The sequence below is a fragment of the Balearica regulorum genome, chromosome 1 (genome assembly GCF_011004875.1).
Source record: "Balearica regulorum gibbericeps isolate bBalReg1 chromosome 1, bBalReg1.pri, whole genome shotgun sequence".
Taxonomy (NCBI): domain Eukaryota; kingdom Metazoa; phylum Chordata; class Aves; order Gruiformes; family Gruidae; genus Balearica; species Balearica regulorum.
The window spans coordinates 92,320,824-92,328,481 of NC_046184.1; the positions used below are offsets into that span (position 1 = coordinate 92,320,824).

Here is a 7,658-nt window from a genome sequence, read left to right on the forward strand (position 1 = left end):
GTTGGCTAGGAGACCCTAAACTAAATGACAACTTGGGTGACCCAACCAACCTTGTTTTTCTCATATATACCATCTTCACAGATCCATTTTCACATTTAAGCTTTAAAATAACTGTGTATTTATTGGGAGAGGGGAAGAAAGAATGTTCCAGGTAGCTGAAGGATTAGCAGAGAGAGACCTGAAGCATGGTGGTCTAGGAAAGGTTATCTAAACCCTTAAAAGAAACATCATTTTTAATGGAAGATTAACGGAGGCCAAGCAAACTAATCTGAAACACGGTGATGAAAAACATAGGACAATTTGAGTAAACGGTGATGTCATCAAGAGGCCAGGTGAGATGTTCCAAGCATCATTTTGAGGCCACAGGTGGTCATGTGATGAATAAATCCAAATGAAACCTGAAGGTCACTTATCCTTGTCTCTGCAGGAAGAGAATTCATGCAAGGAGAGAATATTACAAGAGTATTTTGTTTGTGTAGCCACTCAGACACTAATTATGGATGAGGCTATTGCTTCCAAAACCAGCTAGCTACAGTGCCCTGCTGTGACTGGCAAAGGAGAGAGCTTGTTCTGCAGATGTAATGGTTGCAGCTTGGTATCGTGATGTCAACACTTAGGGTTCCTCTGAGCAGAAATCCAGCCTTCTGGTCATGAGAGAGACTCCAGTTCTCTTTTCAGACACTACAAGAAATTGCCTCTGCTGTTGGGACCAGACTCGGACCTGGATGGTTGCATTCTACCTTCTGTAGGTAGCCTGGCCTCTGGTCCCTGTTCATCCAAACCACCACAGTTTGGGACTCAGATAAAAGGTTTCTGTTTATTCTTATCTGTGCTATGAGAAGTAGGTTTAGTTTGGTGTCACAAAACTTCACCAGCTTTGGTTTTATTCCATGAGTTCATACATGGGATGGCTCATACCAGTGCTCCTTTATAACTAAACCTCAGTGGTTGGATGGGTAAGATGGTAAAATTCCAGTTTTAGATAATATCTGTTTATAAAACACATACGAAACTGGCAATGGCCTTTTACCTTAAATGATGCTAATGTTGGCTACTGAAGTGGTAGAGCTTGTCAAAAAGAGCTTGAGGATCTCACACTTCTGATGTTCTGAAATAGGAGCTATAGTCTCTACTTTTTACATTAACCTTAACAGGCTTTTCAAACAGCAGAGAGTGTATAATGATTGGTTTCTCTTCTTTGCTTGTATCAAAAATACTTTAGTGATGTATTCTTTGCAATTTGCTGCCATGTAGAAAATCTCGTTGCAGTCTTATCTCTCAGTAAGATCACTCAGAAGAAACTCATGAAGATTCAATTATCCATTAAAAAGCATAAGATTTTATAATAGCAAAGGGAACAGGCAAGGGTCAGAATCCTTCCGAGGCAGAAGTTCAGTGTAGTGATCAGAATTATGCCACAAAGTTGTCCCTCTTTAGAAAAGTTGCTTTATTCAGTAAGATGCTTCCCAGCACAACCAGTGGAAAAGTTGTTTTTGATGGTTTTTAACCAGTGGAGAAGTCGTCTTTCTTGTAGCAGCCCCTCAGGACTTTGGTCAGCCACAGTTTTGCAACCAACACTACCCTATGGTTAGATGATATAAATAGCAAGCCTTAAAAAAAGAAAAGCAGAGACAAGTTCTAGGAGCAGGGCTTGGCTTTTCTATAAATATTCACTTAAGTACAGTGCAGTTATTTCTAATGCACAGAAGACCAATTTCAACAAATATGTCTAGGAACTAGCAAATCATCAGACCAAATGTTTTAAAAAATCATTCCCTGGCAAAATTTTGATTTTGTCATTCCCTCTGGCTATTAAAAAATATCTCCAGCTTCTCAGAGATAATTTCTCTACCTCCTGACAGGTTCTTTCACAACACTGTTGACTCAGGGGACCACAGAAATGCCTATAAATACTCAGATACATTTAGCGTGTATAGACAGGTTTTCATCTGTAGGGCTCAACACGCTCAGCAAAGGAAGGAAGGAGCAGATTTTCATCATCCAGATGGTGAAGATTCTTATCACAGAAAAGATTTTTGTATCAAGTCAACAGTTTTTACTGCAGCTAGCTCATACCTCCTCTGCTGAGTGGTACCGCTTATGACAGCAGGGCTGTTTGTGTAGCACGGCAACGTTTATCACGGGCAAGGGCACTGCAGTCTGGCCAAATGCAGCTTGCCTAAGCTGACACAAGTCTGTAGCAAAACCAAGTAGATGGATTCTTGAGATTGGCAGCAAAAATGCCCAGAGTCTGAGAAAGACTTTACAATGAGAATTTGGTGAATATGCAATTGGCTCTTGAGCTAAGAGGGAAGTAAAATAAAAAGAACAGATTAGACTGTGATGTCCAGGGTGGGGAAAAGAGATCTCCCTTTCCCGCTGTAACAGAAATTGAGTAGACTACAGTGAATGTGAAAGGCAACAGCTTGAAAACAAAATTTAAATTATTTCCTCACACCTTTACTGCTTTTGTCTCTCAGCAGAGCCAAGTTTGGTGAATCTTTGGACCTAGTTACATTCCTTTTGAAGGAGTTAGGAACATAGATAAAGGCATTTTTTAGTGTAACTTCTTTACTTAGATTTCCTGTTTAACTGGGGAGAGGAAGAGTGAAAACTACCCGTATGTCTCTTCCAATAGAAATACCTTCTTAATGCCTCACTTATTCACCACAGGTACGTAGCTCTCCTTTGGTTTCCATCTCTGTTTAACATATCTGTTTATTATACTGTTTCCTCAGCTGCAGCAGCACCAGTTTTTTTTCCCAGCACTGGGAAACCGAATAGGATAAATTCCTTATCTTTAAGTCCACCTTGCTTCAGTGATTGACCTGGCTGAACTACAGCTAAGCTGGTACCAGACAAAACCTTGGGTCATGACACAGAAATGTTCAGCTGGCATACTTTGACAAGAAGCATACAATCTCTATGTATGCCGTTGGTTCTAGTTCACAATATTTTTCACTTTCTTTCTCACCTACCAGGGACAGCAAGAATTACCACTTTAATCTTCCCAGACTTGATATTCTTATCCACCCTCCAGGAATTCACTGTCATCCAAAGAGTAAAAAGAGAACTGCAAGAAATATTTATTAACTCCTATAGAATGCAAAGCATTGAACTGCCTAACATTGCTTTAGCTCACTGATGTTATTTATCACCAACTGGGACCAATATTTTTTCATGGAGTATTTGGTAAGCAGTTGTCATACATAAGATTAGTCACTGTAAGCTACAGAGGGACTCAAGATGATAAGCTGTGGTAATGGAATGATACTGGTTTATCCTGTTTTATCCCAACAGGCTGATAAAACAAAGTTCATTGGATAGTCTAGTTCTCAGACAGTCTGGTGCTCACTTCCCAGTCAGCAGTCTTCGTTTCCAGATTTTCACAAAAGGGGCCTTCTTCAGATGAAGTACAGTGTCCCTAATGTTTAAGAGCCACTAGCTTGCTATGGTTAGAAGTTAGAACAGAGGGTGACCACGCTGTGAACTAATGCGTGAGCTGCACAGGGTATTGCTTTAGCAGCACAGAATGGAGGAGTTAGATCAACTCAGGCTACAGAGCAGGCATGTGGCAGATAAGTGTGTGCTAGGATTAAAATATGTCAGTCTACTATACAGACACAGGTAGGACTCAAGACAGACCAAATTAACGCTGAAGTGAAGGTGCCACACTAGCAAGTGCCTCTTTTCATCTGTAAAATGGATAGGACTAACATGTCAGTACTTTACTGTGGGGTTACAAGAATTAGTGCATTAATGTTCATAAGTGCTCAGCTGCTGCAGAAATTATGTCTTTTCTGTTGCTAAATAATAGCACATAGTTAAGTGCCCTGCACACTGACTAGCTAGCCAGTGCCAGATGCTGGAGGGGACAAGAGACTGGTACTAGACAAAGAGGTTTTTTTTCCTTCATAGTTATTTCTTTAGATCAATAATTTTCTTAGCCATGTCAGGCGAATTTAGCCCAGTGATATATTTGGAGTTGAAAGGCTGTGGCTTTTGTCTTCATTGTCTCGGTTTTGGCACATGGGGATAATGAATTTCACTAACCAACAGTACATGTATTCATTGGCATTGTCTGCTGTTGACCATGGGAGTCAACCTGATTTCTTTATCCTCCCTTTTTTGGAAACATTCAAACAGGGATGAGGAAAGGAAGCTGACTCTCAGTAAGCATTTTAAAAATCATTCCCATCCCCCACCTGCCCCAAATAAACAGCAGAAAAATTATACTTTGCCTAAGTCCTCAAACAGCTTTGATTTTGCTCAGATGTTATGAAGAAACTTCATAATAACAGAAGTAGAATTAGTTTACATTCTTTCCTTTTTTCTAAGGCATTGAAAATATTAACACTGGCTCTGCCTGAGTAGCATTTAATGTCAGTATCTCATAATTTGAGCCAAGTGCAATGCTGACTTTAAAAGCAGGCTACAGTCTAAAAAGTGACTCTGAGAAAGTGATATCGGGGTACTTTATGTTCACTCTTGTTTATCCCTCGCAGAAAAGATAAGGGTAGAGGCAGTTTATTCTTCATTTTTTTAGCTGCCAGTGTTCTAGTATTAAAAATATTGGAAATTCCCCCAAAAATTATTTAGGAGAGATCAGTTGGCAGCCTGATGAAGGCAGCAAACAAGTGCTAAATCATCTTCCTGTAGCAGGAGTGGCTGGATGTCACTAAAAGAAGAAAAACTTCTCAGTAGCTCAATTTTGTCCTCATCATCTGCCAACACACAAAACAAACCCTCAAATTCTGTCAGTGCCACCTTCCCCAGTTAACTGATGCTTTAAAAAATATCTTTTAATCAGGTTTAGAAGCACTGCCTTTCACTTTTACTCATCATCCTTTCCTTTTTGACAGAGGAAGTCAGGACAAGCAGCCTTCATTCTGTGTGATGTTTCTTAGTGCATGTAAAGTACCTTCATACCCACGTTAGGGTTTTATTTGACCCCACAGTTTTGTGGAGAAAAAGAGAACACGCAAGGCTTCAGATGAAAGGATTGCCCAGTCACCACTAAACAAACTAAGAAGGAATGAAAAGTTACAAGGCCTTTTTACTTTTACCACCAGCACCACACACACCCCTCCCCAGCAGAAAGCACATCAGGCAAAAATAGCCTCAGTATGAGAGGGTTCAGGTTTTTAGGTCATTAGATGTGAAGATGAGGGCTACTTGCAAGTATCTGAAGGTGGGCTGATCACCCTCAAAGATCATGGCCGCTGCTCCCTTCTGCTGGGTAAAGTAGCAAAGAAAAAGGAAGTTAATCTGGAATGAAAATATTTGGTGTGGATGCTTCCTGAAATAACCTATTTACCTAAATGAGCACTGTTAAATATTTTTAAGCTAGCACTAGCTAATTAAACAATTAAAGGTTGCAGAACTTGCCCTGAATGTAGGGTCAGGTGCTGAAAGACTCTTTTGTAAATGAGGTAAACTGCTGTGGCTAGACAGAAAACAAACTACTTGCATGATCACAAGCCCTCAAAACCAATCCCACGTAAAGGACTTTTAGAAAAGGGAAAAAAAACCCAAAACCAACAAAAATCAAAACAGGGAGACATTCAGTTTTCAAATCAGTCGGGAACAAATTCCCTTGCTTTTGAGCACTTTTTTTCCTGCCAATAGCAACAAGATGGAAACAAAAGGGCTCTTTAAAACAGTTATTTCAGATTTGCATAGTGCAGACCTACCATCCTAGGTGAGATCAAAAGCATCACTCCACATAATACTTCCTCCTCAAGGTGGCTGGAGAACTGAATGAGAAAACCCAAGACTAAGTTACACAACTTGACAAAGACATCTGCAATCTTTTAAAATGACGGCCAGAAACAACCCGTTTTGTCACTCTGTTTAGATGCAAGAGAGAAGAGAAAGAGTAGTCAACAACTACCTGAACTCCTAAATGAGCGAGTCCAATTATCCATGGTTTAGCACTCTGCTTAAACTTGAGGGCCTTGGAAGCAGATGACAGGAAATGTTCAATGAATACAAGCATTGGGTTGGGATAACTGGCCATGCTGCTGAAAAGAATAGAAAAGCAAAACAAAGCAGCGGTATTGAAAGGACTCACCTGTAGAGATGGGTGAAAACTACAGATGCCTTAGCACCCCATGGCAGCAGGAATTAAGACTGAGTAGGAAGTGGTTTTCTTGTCCTATGAACAACTTCAAAGTATTTCCAATCAGAATAAACTGTCAAAGGACCAGACACTATTCACGCATCATAATTATTATTAAAACATTTTCTATCTGAAACACCAAAACATTTCATTTTGATACCCTTTAAGAACTCTAATGAGATCTTGAGAATGCAGTTTTAAAAAAACCTTACCTTGTTTACCTTTTCAAAAACAAAGTCATTTTGCATTTGAAAAATCATATTTTTTTTAGCTTTGAAAATTGCATTTTGATGCAATTTTTCCTGTAACATGAGTCAGGAACACTTGTAAGTGACTCTTTCAAGTTCTTACCAGCAAACTGAAACATTTAAACCTGGCCTGCTCTGAAGAGAATGCAGTTCCCTCTCATCACTGTCATCCGTACCACCCCTCAAGACCAACCTCAGAGAAGAGGATATTCTCCATTCTATTTATGCAAGATCCTACTAAAAATAAAGAATTCTAGTACCAGCTCTTTCTAAAGCAGTACAGCCCTGCCTACCTCTGATTTGGTTATTTAAGTATGTCCTATGCTTTCTAGGACCATAACTAAACACCAGTAAGGTAGGCAGAAGCCTTCCTTCTGTGCAGCTCTTTGAACAGAGTTCTTCTGCAGGGTCTTTGTGCTGGACCTTGAAATCCTGTCCACTCTGCCCAAATGCTAATAATCCCATGGTGTTTTTCAGACTTATCGGGGTTGTCCTTAAACAAAATCTCACTTCATTTTCTCTTTTTAGGCAGAAAGCCCAGAGCTAATTGGATGCATTCTCTCTCTTCTTCAGTGACTAAATGTAATGCTGATGTGTGCATATAATGTGGGAATCACGGTAATCGTAGGCACGCAGATTTCAAAGCCAAGAGTGCTGGTTGTGATGACCTAGTCTGATCTGCAGTGTAACACAAGGCATAGAATTTCTGCCAGTGATTCCTGCCTCAAGCCCATGATTTTGCACCTCAGTTCCCATCTGTATAAACTGCGTTGCAGCTTCCAAACACAGGGTTTGTTATGCCTCTCTCTGCTGCATAAAAGAGTTCTTTGTTCCCAGAAACCTTCTACCACACTAAAGTCTTGCGGGCTCTGACCAAGCCACCTCTTCACCTTCCTTTGCTAAAATGAATAGATTAAGCCTCTTATATCTCTACCCCCAAGGTAAGTTTTCCAGGCTTTGAATGATTCTATAAAAAGACCACATAGACCTACGCTCTTGGTATCTCATAAAAATCTTGAAGATATGAGTCTCCTGCAGCATGGGCTCTTCAAAGGCCACACAGGTAGTCATTCAGAAGTTAGTCATTTCAGCCCTCCAGCTGGATCCACAGCCTTTACCCCGAGCATGTGTGTTATGTTTTTAGTTCTGTCATCACCTGATACATCTCAGTTTATCCAACAGAATATCCCTGTGCACAAAGTAAGTTTTAAATGGATCTTAGCACCTGCACATAAGCAGGGCTGTGGGTCCATATTCAGAGCAAGGACTCGGAAACTTAATATACACTC

At 40.2% G+C, this 7,658-nt stretch overlaps 1 long non-coding RNA gene across 1 annotated transcript; it reads right to left on the reverse strand.

Moving 5' to 3' along the window:
• Positions 1–318: 318 nt before the first annotated feature.
• On the reverse strand, positions 319–5,755 carry LOC142600095 (uncharacterized). Its single transcript, XR_012833548.1, has 3 exons — positions 5,694–5,755; positions 2,979–3,073; positions 319–421 (listed from the first exon to the last, which is right to left on the reverse strand). It is a non-coding gene; the product is annotated as an uncharacterized LOC142600095 (long non-coding RNA).
• Between the last annotated feature and the right edge of the window lie 1,903 nt (positions 5,756–7,658).